Here is a 16,986-nt window from a genome sequence, read left to right as displayed (position 1 = left end):
ATGAGGGAGCAGTGATGACAGTGTGGCTTAGATAAATGAAGGAAGTGTAAATGATTTTTACCGAGACCTGGATACATAATTTGCCAAAGCTCTCTTCACAGCTGGTCACCACAAGCAACTAGCAATGTTCTGTTTCTGTGGTCTCTTTAGTGACTCCTCCTTCACCTGGCTATTGTGGCTATCGTGAGCTTATTCAGATCTCCAACGTTTATGTGCATTCTTCTTAGCACATAAGATAGGGGACAGTAATATAAGTGTTTGCACCCTCCCTGCAATGTTTTTAAGATTAAGGAATTCAACGTGCTTATCTTCAACATCTTCATAATATATATATTCTCCTACTAAAAAAAAATTATGCTTCATTCAGTTTGCGTGTTAGTAAATACTGGCCATTTTGAATAACTGGGTACTAATACGAATACAATCATTACTTACGTAAATCTTTTTTTTACTGAGTCCAAGCATCCAAGGTTAACTTTTGATGTGTACTTATCCAAGTCTATTTTTACATTTACCAATTATTTTGCTTTATTTCAAGGAATGACTATTCCAGATAACCTCGCTCCCTTTTTAAAGAACCTACTCTGAACATCCAGGGGCACATCTTTGAAAAAAACTACAGCAGCTTAAGAATCCAGAAAATAGGGGCGCCTGGGTGGCTCAGTCAGTTAAGCATCCAACTTCAGCTCAGGTCACCATCTCGCAGTCTGTGAGTTCGAGCCCAGTGTCGGGCTCTGTGCTGACAGCTCAGAGCTTGGAGCCTTCTTAGAATTATGTGTCTCCCCAAATGGATAAAGAAGATGTGGTTTATATACACAATGGAATACTACTTGGCATTGAGAAAGAATGAAATCTGGCCATTTGCAGCAATGTGGATGGAACTGGAGGGTACTATGCTAAGTGAAATAAGCCAGGCAGAGAAAGACACCATATGTTTCACTCATATGTGGATCCTGTGAAACTTAACAGAAGACCATGGGGGAGAGAAGAGGGGGGAAGTAAGTTATAGAGAGGGAAGGAGGCAAACCATAAAAGACTCTTAAATACTGAGAACAAACTGAGGGTTGATGGGGGGTGGGAGGGAGGAGAGGGTGGGTGATGGGCATTGAGGAGGGCACCTGTTGGGATGAGCACTGGGTTTTGTATGGAAACCAATTTGACAATAAATTATATTTTAAAAAAAAGGATTATGTGTCTCCCTCTTTTTCTGCCCCTCCCCCATTCATGCTCTGTCTCTCTCTGTCAAAAATAAACAAACATTAAAAAAATTTTTTTAATACTAAAAAAAAACAGAAAATAAGAAGAGACATACTGAGAAAGGCAACATTCTGCAGGGAACAAAACTTACAACATGCCTACTTGCCAGCATTACTCCTATCTTAGCTACACTGGCATGGGTTTTCTGAACACCCACACACCCACATTCCTCTTCTCTCTCATGTCACGTGTGTGTGTGTGTGTGTGTGTGTGTGTGTGTGTGTATGATTTTTGTTTTATTGTTACCAATTCATAAAATGGCAGTGCCCAGAAAGTTCTACTGAACCTCATATGTGTCATGGTGTTAAAGGATAAAACTATATTTTATTTCTTAAGTACAGGCATAATTTTTTTGAGCCTTTGGCCTTGTGATATAGCATACAAAATAACCATCTAATTTCAAAAACATTGTAAATTAAAGTCTTATCTTACATACTTGGGGTGCCATAACTACTGTTTTTTGGTTTTTGTTTAAAAAAAAACAGAACAGGGGCGTCTGGGTGGCGCAGTCGGTTAAGCGTCCGACTTCAGCCAGGTCACGATCTCGCGGTCTGTAAGTTCGAGCCCCGCGTCGGGCTCTGGGCTGATGCCTGGAGCCTGTTTCCGATTCTGTGTCTCCCTCTCTCTCTGCCCCTCCCCCGTTCATGCTCTGTCTCTCTCTGTCCCAAAAAAAATAAATAAACGTTGAAAAAAAAATTTAAAAAAAAACCAAAACAGAACCTATTAAGAATAAAAGTCAGTACAAAAGACTATTTCTCTGATGAAGTAATTCCACAAGCATAACAAGTTTGTGCTAATTCTAGAGGCTGCAGCTAGTCAGTACACATGTGTCCGAGTCCTTTCAAGTCAATATAAATATTCTACTTTACGTAGGATTTATCTTTAAAAAATTTTTTTATGTTTATTTTATTTTTGAGAGAGAGAGACAGACAGACAGACAGACAAACAGACAGTGTGAGCAGGGGAGGAGCAAAGAGAGAGGGAGACACAGAATCTGAAGCAGGCTCCAGGCTCAGAGCTGTCAGCACAGAGCCTGATGTGGGGCTTGAACTCATAGACTGCGAGATCATGACCTGAGCTGAAGTCGGACACTTAACTGACTGAGCCACCCAAGCGCCCCTGGGATTAATCTTTAGAAATGATTCCTTATAGAGATTACAAGCGAGGCCAGGCACTAAGTATTTCTATTCTCAATCAAAGTTTAATGTTTCTGGAGACTGTCTCATCAAAAAAGATTTCTTCAGCACCTGCTAAAAACTTGGAAAGTGCCCTACACGTAGTAGATGCTAAAGAAAAATGTTCACTGAAGATGCTCAGTGCACCACCACATTTTAGATGACTTCTACCCTTGCCTTCTAGAGATGGATCATATCTACCATTTTCTGTCAAACTTCAGTATTACATGTTCTTCCTCAGTCATCCAAGAACACCAAGGCTCATTATCCCAAGTAGATAAGCAATGGACTGTGAATCATTTTGCAGAGTTATGTAGCACCATGGATGTGTAATGAATCTGAATGAAACAGATTTATGGGTTAAGTGTTTCTAGAGAATGTCTCATCAAAGCTAAAGATGTTCGTTGATGGAACACTGAAAGCTATCCATGAATCTAATTAACACTGTTTCTTCTCACTGGAGTATAAGGTCCATGAGGGAGGGCACTAAGTCTATTCTATTTACCACTCTCTACCCAGTGGTAAACTTAGCAAAGAATAAGCACTCAAATAATACGTGACTGAATGAGTGAATAAATTGTGTAGCATTAAATTTTTATTTAACATTACATCCAATACTCTTTAGGAGCACGCCCCAGTACACCTCACTTCCCTCCACATAACCTATTTTGCTGGTTTCTGTCCATGCCATGTTACTTTCATATTTCAGACCCTTTGCTCAAACTACTGGAGGTCTGGATTACAGAGGTGAAGTGGTTAGGATTGTGAGTTCTGGTGTCAAACCACCTGAGGTTTGTCTCAGGTCTGCCCCTTACTGGTCAGGAGTGCTTTAATGAGTTACTTAATTTCATTGTATCTGGGTTTCATCATCCAGAGGGCTGGACAAATGTTTATTGAGCTTTGGGAACAAAGTGTTCCTATTAAATTTACGGTTAACAGAGTTTCAGTGGTGAGTAGAGATGCAGATGTTGCTGGTATAGGGGATTGATTGGAGCCACATGGAACCCCCAGAGGGCCTACTTGACCAAAGAGTTTTGGTTTAAGCCAAATAACTTGACTCAGAGACAATGTTTTCAGCATACATTTTGAGTTTTACAAAAATGTTATTAATCAGGGATTCTGGTTAATTGGGAGTTTTATAGAATATCCAATTTTCTATTGCCTAGAGCCTCATTAAATGCTGGGTTGTTTGACTAGAAAAGAAAACAAACTGAGGATATAAGATTTGAGGGTTTATTTTATTCTCTCCCATTTATTAAGATATTATTTTTATATTTTTTAAACATTCTATTTTTTTTGTTTGTTTATTTACTTTGAGAGAAACAGAGAGAGAGAGCATAGCAGGGGAAGGGCAGACAGAGGGAGAGAAGGAGAATCCCAAGCAGGCTCCACAGCGTCAGCACAGAGCCCAATCTGGGGTTTGAACTCACGAACCAGGAGATCATGATCTGAGCGGAAGTCAAGAGTAAGACGTTTACCTGGCTGAGCCACTCAGGTGCCCCATTAAGGTATTATTTTTAAAATACAGAAATCAGAAATTCTCAACAGAAAGACCGCATAATGTAATATTATCTTTAAAAAAATTTTTTTTTAATGTTCATTTATTTTTGAGAGCAAGAGAGACAAAGCATGAGTGGGGGAGGGGCAGAGAGAGAGGGAGACACAGAATCCAAAGGAGGCTTCAGGCTCTGAGATGTCAGTACAGAGCCCAACATCGGACTCAAACCCAGGATGGCAAGATCACAACCTGAGATGAAGTCAGGCACTTAACAGCCTGAGCCACCCAGACTTCCCTAGAAGAGCTAACAATTCTTAAATACTAACATTTACTGAATGTTTACAGTGTAGTAGATATGTGCTAAGTGGTTGAAAAGCATTATTTGATGTGACAGTCCTGTGAGCTGGGTGCCCAATCCACAAAGAAAGGAAACTGAGGCAAAGGGTATTTAAGTTTCTTGCCCAAAGTTGGCTATCAGCAGTACACAGCACTGCGCAGTCAACACTAAGACAGTCCATCAACTAGGATGGCCTAATTTAAGATTTTACAGTAGTTTCTGAGTTTTTGATCATATTCAAGGCAGACTACTGAGTAATTGATGGGACTGCGGCCTGGCCAAACTGATTGAACACAACTGACGTTAGATGATATCTGGATTTTTTTATCATTCACACACCAAACCAGGTCAACCACACACCAGGTTGTGGCTAAGCCAAACCTAATCATCTGGAAAACAGCTGATTCAGGGTTTGTGTAACTAGAACTATCCTTGTGAAATGTAAAGAATGGAATGACTCTACTAAGTACAAACCTTAATGAAATCTTAGCGATCGATCCTCTCTTCCACTTCCAACTCTCCAGTTCCGTTAAAGTGACATTTTACTTAGTTTACTGACGTCTCACATGTGCAAGCCAGTAAAGTTCACAATCGTTACTCCATACAGTTGTGGTTTACAGCTTTTCTTCACACACAAGCTGGCACCAGAGCAAAATGATTAACTTTTATATGCATCTAACATATGGACCAGACTGTCAGAAGCTGGTCTTGTATTCTAAAGAGAAAACTACAATTTCTATTAATATGACCCAAATTCCTGGGGAAAAGTGTTAAATTGTGATCCATCTCTAAGTGGAGAGATTATAATTATAATTATAATGGCTTTGTTTCTAATTCATTTGATTTGAAATGCCTGGAGTTATCTTTTAGTAAGAGAAGGGAGGAGGAGGGTTAAAATGACCTGAAAGCCCCATTATAAAGAGATTTTATAGTGGGATAAATTAATAAACTGTAAATGGCCTTGAGACTTTTTCTCCAATATGAGCTATGAAATGAAAGCAAAGAACCTTTCATCTTAAATGGGAACATATTTCTTTTCTATGAATGTGAAGGATGCTGGCCGAGAGAAGCAGAATTTACTTTTCTTGCATTTTTGACCATTTGAAAAACATCACAGCTGCCACATTTGCTATACTTGACAGGATCATTAAAGAAATAAAACAAAATGTCTCTAAATTGAACGGCCACTTTAAAATAAAATGTACATTCACTGTCACATTTAGGAGCTATGAAAGAACTATTAAAATGTGTTGAGGAAAGATAGTGGCTCTGATTCACAACAGATACTAACGCTCCCAATATTAGAGCCATTATCACAACTCATTATTGAGCTCAGTTTTTCTTTCTCAAGAACACAGCATCAGCGGGGGCCCTGGAGTTAAGAAAGCACAAGGAACTTTTGGGAATGGATTTAAGACCCACATGGCAAGGTTGCCCTGGAAAAGAAAGTCGGGGAGAAAATTCTCTGCCTGGCATTGCCTCAGTCCCACTTGACTCCTGATCCCCAAGATGCTTTCCACAAAAAGCATCTTATTGGTTTTGGAACCCCTATACATGAGAGAGGCATCTCTTAGTATTTCTGCAATAAAGATATGTATTGGATTTTCACAATCCGTATTCCCCACACTTTCTGACCGTGGAAATCTCTTATTCCCCTCACGCCTCTTCACATCCCACAAACCTAGTGCTGCATGCAACACATTTCAGGAAACACTGCTCTTACTACTGATAATATAGCAATATTTCTATCCCTGCAAAGAGAATCAAGGGAAATTTTAGAAGTTTGTGGAACTGGAACTCTGCAAATCCAGAAGGGTAATTTCTCTCCTACACAGAAAAACAATAATCTGGATACAATAAAATATTATTTTATGAAGCAACAAGAATTTACTTTCCTTGGGAGGACCAGCAAGAAGAGCTCTTTGGCATTTCTGCACTTCTCTTAGAAAGCAGAAATGAGGGGCGCCTGGGTGGCGCAGTCGGTTAAGCGTCCGACTTCAGCCAGGTCACGATCTCGCGGTCCGTGAGTTCGAGCCCCGCGTCGGGCTCTGGGCTGATGGCTCAGAGCCTGGAGCCTGTTTCCGATTCTGTGTCTCCCTCTCTCTCGGCCCCTCCCCCGTTCATGCTCTGTCTCTCTCTGTCCCAAAAATTAATAAACGTTGAAAAAAAAAAAAAAAAAAAAGAAAGCAGAAATGAGGCACTTTTGTGGCCAGGGCAGTGCTTCTTTAGAGCTACAGCTATGCAATATGGTGGCTACCGTGCACGTGAAAATGCGGCTAGTCTAAATTAGGATGTATCATAAGTACAAAATACATACCAGATTTCGGGAACTCCATGCAATTAGTAAGATTTATATTGAGTACATGTTGAATAATATTTGTGATATATTGAGTAAAGGTATATTATTACAATCATTGCACCTTCACCTGTGCTACAGACTGACTGTTTATGTCCCCCCGTTCATATGTGAAATCCTAACCCCCATTCATATGTGATGATATACACATGCACCCAGGTTTCTGAGCAGGGAGGTGGGGGTCTGTGAGAGGTGGTCACGTGATTCAAGAAGGCAGAGCCCTCATGAATGGATCAGCATCCTTACAAAAGAAACCCCAGAGAGTTCCCTTGACCCTTCCATTATACAAGAACACAGTAGAAAGGCTCTGTGAACCAGGAAACGGGCTCTTACCAACACTAAATCTGCTGGCACCTTGAGCTTGGATTTTCCAGCCTCCAGAACCATGAGAAATAAATTTCTGTTATTTATAAGCCATCCAGTCTGTGGTATTTTGTTATAGCCTCCTGAACAAACTAAGACAACCTGTTCCTTTTTGCTTTTTAAAATGTGGTATTAGAACGGTTTACACCCCACTGGACAGCATGGTTCTACAGATCGAAAACCAAAACGGAGCCCAGTGAGAGCTTTTAAACTCCAGACTGAAGGTTTGGGCTAGAGATTATTAGGGGTTTGTCTGTTTGACTTTAAGGTTCCATCTAATCAGGGGAGGTCCTTCATGCAAACCCCTCAATGTACAGGTGGGAAGCTGGTTCAGAGAATTAAACATGAGGGATGCAAAGTACCAATCGACATCTAAGTCTCCTGACTTATGGTCCAGGGCTCTTTACTCCACTGCAGCTGATGGGCTAGAAGAAACTAAAAGTAGATTTTTAAAAAGGAATGAAACACTTAAGCTGCTTACATTTAAACATAAAGAAAACAGCACTTGGAAAATGCAAACTCAAAACCTAAAAGCATTCAGGGGTAGGGGAAAAAAACACAACAAGAATTACAAGATACGCTATCTCACCACCACAACCACACTATGCCTGCATCTTGGCTTCAATAAGCCTAACAAAGAAAATCAAAGATTTTTCCAGGCAAGGGCTGAAAAGGTGTGAGGTTTCTCCTGCAGCTGTCCAGCTGTTGCCAGGACAGAAGGCAGAGGAGGATGCTGTCCTTCATGGAACCTCCCCGAGGCAGCACAGATTGTGGCCACACGTCTCCCACAGCCCCCAGGGCAGCCACATTTCTGAGCAAGTAAGTGGATCTCATGCTTCTTGGTACAGTTTATACTTTAGTCAACTGTGTGCTCTTTGCTTCTGGGAAAGTCCCCATCCTGCCCACTGCAGCCTGGAAGGGGGCTAGCCATCCATTTCAGATTCCAATCACATCTGTACTTCTCTGCAATCACATCTGTACTTCTCTGGGTCCTGAGTCCAAACAGGGCTTCATACTTGTTCTTCTAGATTCAGATTACAGAATTCTAAATGGAAGTTCTCCGAATTTCACAACTTGTTAAATAGATGTCCAATGATGGTGGGCTTCCAACTAACACCATAAACCATGGGATGACCCATATTTCCAAAACGCTTCCAGTGCTCTCAGGACTACCAGGAAATTCTGGTCACAAACTGCACTCTCTGCCTGAACAGACTCGAATGAACACCTCGTAGGTGCCAGCGGCTTCTCTAGGAGTTAGAAAGAGGACCTAACTAAATGGACAAAATCTTTTCCTCATGGAATTTACATTCCACTGATGCAAGGAGTTGGACCCAACCCAAAATTTCCTGAAGGAGGTGAGGTCAGGGCAGAGTTTGGGAGATTAGGATTAGGAAGCAGGAGAGGGGGAATGATGGAAGGTGTGGTGATGAGTGTGGAGGTGGGGGACAGAAGTAACTCCAGAAAGCAGAACTCATGTGGGCAATGGCGTGGAGCTGTGAAGTACTGTAAACAGTCCCAACCATATGCTATACATATGCATAAAATAGAAGACGCGGTCTCTGTTCTCACAGGGCTAACAGTCTTTTCAGGTACACAAGACGGTTACATGAGACAGAACTGCACAGCTGGGTAGACCAAGCACTGAACTGCAGTTCTGATTACAGATTGTTGGAGATGAAGAGCCCATGTAATTACCATTTGCTACTTCTGTTATTCATGAGTGACCCTCGGTGTCACTTGCCCTATTCCTGAGACAAGAATCTGACTCTCGCCCACTCCAGGCTGGTGCTGGGAGGAAACGGCCAGCCTCCTAGGGTCACATATACAGAAAGCTTTGTGGTTCTCTGCTGTGCCTGGAGCATGAAATCAGCATATTGAGGCATCTCAATTCATTGGGGATAAACAAAAAACATATCACCTTTTCCTGTCACTTCCCCCACCCACGGCTGACCTACCCTTCTGTGAGGATGGCAGTTCTCTTAACCATATTTCTGCCCCATTCATAGATTTTCAGATATTTTCTGTTATTAAATATTTCTTTTGGTTTTGAAGATTCATTCTTATTTGTTTTTAACTTTTGATATCATATCAATTCAAAGCTTTTTTCCCCCACTCTCCCTTTCCTTCTAGGCTGGATTGATGGCTCTCATGGCTTGAGGAAGTCTTCTCTCTTCTCTAGATAGTTCCTTTGGTGTGGAAAAAGGGAGAAAGGAAAGGGGAGAGAGCAGAGCTCTCCTTCCCTGACTGGGTGAGGCTGCAAACACTCTCTGGCAGGTTACAGCTGTCCCTGGGGCTTATGCGGAAAGGTGGTGGCCCCCACATGTCCCATAGGTAACAGGCTTATATTGAACAGCTCCCTCAGCTCTTAGTGACCTGTTACGGGTTGCACTGTATCGCCCCTTCCCACTCAAATTCATATGTTCACATCCTAACCCCCAATACTTCAGAATGTGACTGCATTTGGAGATAGGACTTCTAAAAGGTGATTAAAGTCAAATGAGGTCATATGGGTGAGCCCTAATCCAGTATGACTGGTATCCTCATAAGAAGAGGAGATTGGGGTACACAATATACACAGAGACCAAGGGGTGACCACGTGAGAATATTGAGAAGGCAGCCATCTGCAAGTCAAGGAGAGAGGCATCAGAAGAAATCAAACTTCTTGACACTTTAGTCTTGAATTTCTAGATTGCAGAACTGTGAGACATTTCTCTTGGTTAAACCACTGTTTATTTGTGGTGCCTTATTGTGGCAGCCCTAGTAAATTAATACAGAGTCTTAAATTTTGTCTAAACACAGAGTAAATTATATACAGAGTCAAGATTTGGATTTCAGCTTTAGTTTCTACCTTGCAGGAGTTACCAAGTTATTTAACAAAGATTTATTGAGGACTTACTATGCACTGGGCATTGCTCCAGGTCCTGGATATACCATGGTTAAAAAAAAAAAAAAAAAAAGACTAATCAGGTCTCTGCTCTCAAGGAGCTTACAGTCTAGCACCAGGGATTGGGGAAGGAGGGTGATATACAGATAGGACAGGACAACGTCAGATCCCAACAGAGATAGTTATATAGGGCAGTATAACAGAGTTAGTGTGGAAGTGTGGGGCCACTCTCCACTGGGTGGACAGAGAAGGCCTGTCTTTGGAAGTGATATATGAGCAGGATTCTGGATCACAAGATGGAAACAGACCTGTAAAGATTTGGAGAAAGAATGTTCCAGGCAGACTGAGCAGCTAGTTGCAGAGTCAGGAAAAAGACTTGGAATATCTGAGGAACAGAATGAAGACAGAGAGTGAAGGGTAAAAGTTCAAGAGATAGGGACAGAGAGAAGGGCAGGGACAGACCATGTAAGAGTTCGTAGAAAAGGAAAGGAATTTGGATTTTATTCTACATGTGATAAGGGGCCACTGGAGGTTTTAAGCAAAGGAATGAGATGATCAGAGTTACGTTTTTGGAAAGACTGTAGTTTAGCTGTTAGACTGTAAAAGGCAAGAGTAGAAACAGAATTTAGTTAAGAGGTTCAGGTGAGAGAAGCATCACCCTACTATCTGCCTTCATTTTCATACAGCACTCTCTCTATGTCCAAAGTCTTCTTTTTTTATACGGGCACCAGTCATGTTGGATTAGGGCCCACCTTGATGACTTCATTTTACCTTGATTACTTCTGCTAAGACCTTATTTCTAAATAAGGTCACATTCTGAAGTCATGGAGCTTAGGACTCCAACATATGTTTTGGGGGGGACATAATTCAATTTGTAACAAGAAGTCAAAAAGATGGAAGACACTATGTTGATGAGAATGGTCACATTATGAGGAATAAACAGATGATGCAGAAGAGATGAGGAATAACTGCATGATGAAAGTCCTTGTGAAAGTGAAAGGGGAAGGAAGGCAGAGGACAAGTGGAGAGCTGACCTGTAATAAGGGTAGGGATAGTTGAGTCATTTAGATTAGAAGGAAGACAGAAATGGGAATAGGTTTGGTTCGCCCATCTATTTATTCACCAAACATATATTGAGTGACCATTTTACATCAGGGAGGACACAGTAATGGACAAACCAGACAAAAATCCCTGCCATCTTGGAACTTACATTATGGTGGAGGCAGACAATAAATAAGATAAAGAAGTGTATATGCTATATAAGGTAGTGACAGGTGCTAAGGAAAAAAATAAAACAGGAAATGGGGATATAAAATATTGAGTAGGTGAAAATTTTAACAGGGAAAGCAGATTTTGATAAAACACCTAGAGAAATTGAAGAAGCTAGCCATAGGTATGTTTTGGGGGAAAACATTGCAGAGAGAGGGATCAGCAAGTACAAGGTATCCTACATAAAACCTACACCTAACATCATACACAGTGGTGTAAGACACAATGCATCCCTGCAAGATGAGGAACAAAGCAAGGATGTCTCCTCTTATCACTTCTATTCAACATTATACTGGAAGTCCTAGCCAGTGAAATAAAGCAAGAAAAAGAAATAAAGGCATAAGACTGGAAAGAAAAATACACATTCCTATTTATAGACAACATGACTGTCTATGTAGAAAATCCCTAGGAATCTAAAAAAACAAAAACAAAACTCCTAGAACTAACAAGTGAATTTAGCAAGTTTGTGCGTGAGGTCAATACTCAAAAAATCAATGATATTTCTGTATACTAGCCAAACAACTGAAAACAAACAAGCAAAAAAAGTGTACTAGCTCCAGAAACTGAAATACTTAGGTAATAAGTCTAACAAAAACATGTACAGGATCTCTATGCTGAAACAAAACACAGCTGACTTTTGAACAACACAGGGGTTGGAGCGCCAATCCCCTACACAATCAAAAATCCATATGTAACTTTTGATTCCCCCAAAACTTACCTACTAATAGGCTACTGTTGACTGGAAGCCTTAATGAATAAATAAAACATTCAATTAACACGTATTTTGTATGTTATATGTATTATATGCTGTATTCTTACAATAAAATAAGCTAGAGAAAGGAAAATATTACTAAGAAAATTATAAGGAAGAGAAACTACATTTACAGTACTGTACTACATTTATTGAAAAAAATCTGCACACAAGTGGACCCGTGCAGTTCAAACCTATGTTGTTCAAGGGCCAACTGTAATGATGAAATAAATCAAGTAAGATCTAAATAAATAGACATACTGTGTTTGTGGATTGAAAGACTTAATAAAGATGCCAATTCTTCTCAAATTGATCTGTAGATTTCATGCAATTCCAATCAAAATTGTAGCAGGATTTTGTACAGATATAGACAAATTACTTTTACATTTTATATGGAAAGGCAAAGGAACTGAAATAGCCAAAACAATTTTGAAAAATATTGGGGTGCTTGGCTGGCTCAGTTGGTTAAACATCCGACTTCAACTCAGGTCATGATCTCACAGTTCGTGGGTTCAAGCCCCATGTCAGGCTCTGTGCTGACAGCTCAGAGCCTGGAGCCTGCTTCAGATTTGTGTCTCCTTCTCTCTCTGGCCCTCCCCCACTCATGTTCTGTCTCTCACAATAAATAAACATTAAAAAAATTTTTTTTTTCAACGTTTATTTATTTTTGGGACAGAGAGAGACAGAGCATGAACGGGGGAGGGGCAGAGAGAGAGGGAGACACAGAATCGGAAACAGGCTCCAGGCTCTGAGCCATCAGCCCAGAGCCCGACGCGGGGCTTGAACTCACGGACCGCGAGATCGTGACCCGGCCGAAGTCGGACACTCAACCGACTGCGCCACTCAGGCGCCCCTAAAAAAATTTTTTTTAAAAAGAATAAATTTGGATGGATTGCACTACCTGTTTAAAGATTTATTATAGTGCTCGCTTTGGCAGCACATATACTAAAATTGGAACGATACAGAGAAGATTAGCATGGCCCCTGCGCAAGGATGACACGCAAATTCGTGAAGCGTTCCGTATTTTTTTCATCACCACTAAACCAGCCCTACAAGAGATCCTAGGGGGGATCCTGTGAGACAAAGTACCAGAGACATCGCTACAAGCATGAAACCTATGGACATCACAATGACTCTAAACTCATATCTTTCTATAATAACAGTGAATGTAAATGGACTAAATGCGCCAACCAAAAGACATAGGGTATCAGAATGGATAAAAAAACAAGACCCATCTATTTGCTGTCTACAAGAGACTCATTTTAGACCTGAGGACACCTTCAGATTGAAAGTGAGGGGATGGAGAACTATTTATTTTGCTACTGGAAGTCAAAAGAAAGCTGGAGTAGCCATACTTATATCAGACAAACTAGACTTTAAATTAAAGGCTGTAACAAGAGATGAAGAAGGGCATTATATAATAATCACAGGGTCTATCCATCAGGAAGGGCTAACAATTATAAATGTCTATGCGCCGAATACGGGAGCCCCCAAATATATAAAACAATTACTCACAAACATAAGCAACCTTATTGATAAGAATGTGGTAATTGCAGGGGACTTTAACACTCCACTTACAGAAATGGATAGATCATCTAGACACACAGTCAATAAACAAACCAGGGCCCTGAATGATTCATTGGATCAGATGGACTTGACAGATATATTTTTTTAAATTTTTTTTTAATGTTTATTTTTGAGACAGAGAGAGACAGAGCATGAACAAGGGAGGGTCAGAGAGAGAGGGAGACACAGAATCTGAAGCAGGCTCCAGGCTCTGAGCTGTCAGCACAGAGCCCGACGTGGGGCTCGAACTCACGGACTGTGAGATCATGACCGAGCCATCCAGGCCCCCCGACAGATATATTTAGAACTCTGCATCCCAAAGCAACAGAATATACTTTCTTCTCGAATGCACATGGAACATTCTCCAAGATAGATCACGTACTGGGTCACAAAACAGCCCTTCATAAGTATACAAGAATTGAGATCATACCATGCATACTTTCAGACCACAATGCTATGAAGCTTGAAATCAAACATAGCAAAAAGTCTGGAAAACCTCCAAAAACATGGAGATTAAAGAACACCCTAGTAAAGAATGAATGGGTCAACCAGGCAATTAGAGAAGAAATTAAAAAATATATGGAAACAAACGAAAATGAAAATACAACAATCCAAACGCTTTGGGATGCAGCAAAGGCAGTCCTGAGAGGAAAATACATTGCAATCCAGGCCTATCTCAAGAAATAAGAAAAATCCCAAATACAAAATCTAACAGCACACCTAAAGGAAATAGAAGCAGAACAGCAAAGACACCCCAAACCCAGCAGAAGAAGAGAAATCATAAAGATCAGAGCAGAAATAAATATAGAATCTAAAAAAACTGTAGAGCAGATCAATGAAACCAAGAGTTGGTTTTTTGAAAAAATAAACAAAATTGATAAACCTCTAGCCAGGCTTCTTAAAAAGAAAAGGGAGATGACGCAAATAGATAAAATCATGAATGAAAATGGAATTATTACAACCAATCGCTCAGAAATACAATCAATTATCAGGGAATACTATGAAAAATTATATGCCAACAAACTGGACAACCTGGAAGAAATGGACACATTCCTGAACACCCACATACTTCCAAAACTCAATCAGGAGGAAATAGAAAGCTTGAACAGACCCATAACCAGCAAAGAAATTGAATCAGTCATCAAAAATCTCCCAACAAATAAGAGTCCAGGACCAGATGGCTTCCCAGGGGAGTTCTACCGGATGTTTAAAGCAGAGATAATACCTATCCTTCTCAAGCTACTCCAAAAAATAGAAAGGGAAGGAAAACTTCCAGACTCATTCTATGAAGCCAGTATTACTTTGATTCCTAAACCAGACAGAGACCCATTAAAAAAAGAGAACTACAGGCCAATATCCCTGATGAATATGGATGCAAAAATTCTCAATAAGATACTAGCAAATCGAATTCAACAGCATATAAAAAGAATTATTCACCATGATCAAGTGGGATTCATTCCTGGGATGCAGGGCTGGTTCAACATTTGCAAATCAATCAATGTGATACATCACATTAATAAAAGAAAAGATAAGAACCGTATGATCCTGTCAATCGATGCAGAAAAGGCATTTGACAAAATTCAGCAACTTTTCTTAATAAAAACCCTAGAGAAAGTCGGGATAGAAGGAACATACTTAAAGATCATAAAAGTCATTTATGAAAAGCCCACAGCTAACATCATCCTCAATGGGGAAAAACTGAGAGCTTTTTCCCTGAGATCAGGAACACGACAGGGATGTCCACTCTCACCACTGTTGTTTAACATAGTGTTGGAAGTTCTAGCATCAGCCATCAGACAACAAAAGGAAATCAAAGGGATCAAAATTGGCAAAGACGAAGTCAAGCTTTCACTTTTTGCAGATGACATGATATTATACGTGGAAAATCCGATAGACTCCACCAAAAGTCTGCTAGAACTGGCATGAATTTAGCAAAGTTGCAGGATACAAAATCAGTGTACAGAAATCAGTTGCATTCTTATAGACTAATAAAGAAGCAACAGAAAGACAAATAAAGAAACTGATCCCATTCACAATTACACCAAGAAGCATAAAATACCTAGGGATAAATCTAACCAAAGATGTAAAAGAGCTGTATACTGAAAACTATAGAAAGCTTATGAAGGAAATCGAAGAAGATATAAAGAAATGGAAAAACATTCCGTGCTCATGGATTGGAAGAATAAATATTGTCAAAATGTCAATACTACCCAAAGCTATCTACACATTCAATGCAATCCCAATCAAAATTGCACCAGCATTCTTCACGAAGCTAAAACAAGCAATCCTAAAATTCATATGGAACCACAAAAGGCCCTGAATAGCCAAAGTAATTTTGAAGAAGAAGACCAAAGCAGGAGGCATCACAATCCCAGACTTTAGCCTCTACTACAAAGCTGTAATCCTCAAGACAGCATGGTATTGGCACAAAAACAGACACATAGACCAATGGAATAGAATAGAAACCCCAGAACTAGACCCACAAAAGTATGGCCAACTAATCTTTGACAAAGCAGGAAAGAACATCCAATGGAAAAAAGACAGTCTCTTTAACAAATGGTGCTGGGAGAACTGGACAGCAACATGCAGAAGGTTGAAACTAGACCACTTTCTCACACCATTCACAAAAATAAACTCAAAATGGATAAAGGCCTTAATGTGAGACAGGAAACCATCAAAACCCTAGAGGAGAAAGCAGGAAAAGACCTCTCTGACCTCAGCCGTAGCAATTTCTTACTGGACACATCCCCAAAGGCAAGGGAATTAAAAGCAAAAATGAACTACTGGGACCTTATGAAGATAAAAAGCTTCTGCACAGCAAAGGAAACAACCAACAAAACTAAAAGGCAATCAACAGAATGGGAAAAGATATTTGCAAATGACATATCAAACAAAGGGCTAGTATCCAAAATCTATAAAGAGCTCACCAAACTCCACACCCGAAAAACAAAGAATCCAGTGAAGAAATGGGCAGAAAACATGAATAGACACTTCTCTAAAAAAGACATCTGGATGGCCAACAGGCACATGAAAAGATGCTCAACGTCGCTCCTCATCAGGGAAATACAAATCAAAACCTCACTCAGATATCACCTCACGCCAATCAGAGTGGCCAAGATGAACAAGTCAGGAGACTATAGATACTGGAGAGGATGTGGAGAAACGGGAACCCTCTTGCACTGTTGGTGGGAATGCAAACTAGTGCAGCCACTCTGGAAAACAGTGTGGAGGTTCCTCAAAAAACTAAAATTGACCTACCCTATGACCCAGCAGTAGCACTGCTACGAATTTACCCAAGGGATACAGGAGTACTGATGCATAGGGGCACTTGTACCCCAATGTTTATAGCAGCACTCTCAACAATAGCCAAATTATGGAAAGAGCCTAAATGTCCATCAACTGATGAATGGATAAAGAAATTGTGGTTTATATACACAATGGAGTACTACGTGGCAATGAGAAAGAATGAAATATGGCCCTCTGTAGCAACGTGGATGGAACTGGACAGTGTGATGCTAAGTGAAATA

The 16,986-nt window shown here is 40.4% G+C and overlaps 1 protein-coding gene and 1 non-coding gene across 3 annotated transcripts in view; one reads left to right on the top strand and one right to left on the bottom strand.

The window, feature by feature from the left end:
- Positions 1–16,986, bottom strand: part of MYO3B (myosin IIIB) — a 388,605-nt gene that overhangs the window by 179,189 nt on the left and 192,430 nt on the right. The gene's annotated exons all lie outside the window — the stretch shown is intronic.
- On the top strand, positions 12,815–12,921 carry LOC115522499. The gene has a single exon (XR_003971405.1). It is a non-coding gene; the product is annotated as a U6 spliceosomal RNA (small nuclear RNA).

The sequence above is a fragment of the Lynx canadensis genome, chromosome C1 (genome assembly GCF_007474595.2).
Source record: "Lynx canadensis isolate LIC74 chromosome C1, mLynCan4.pri.v2, whole genome shotgun sequence".
Taxonomy (NCBI): Eukaryota; Metazoa; Chordata; class Mammalia; order Carnivora; family Felidae; genus Lynx; species Lynx canadensis.
Note: the sequence above shows the minus strand (reverse complement) of the source record. Positions and strands in the feature narration are given on the sequence as shown.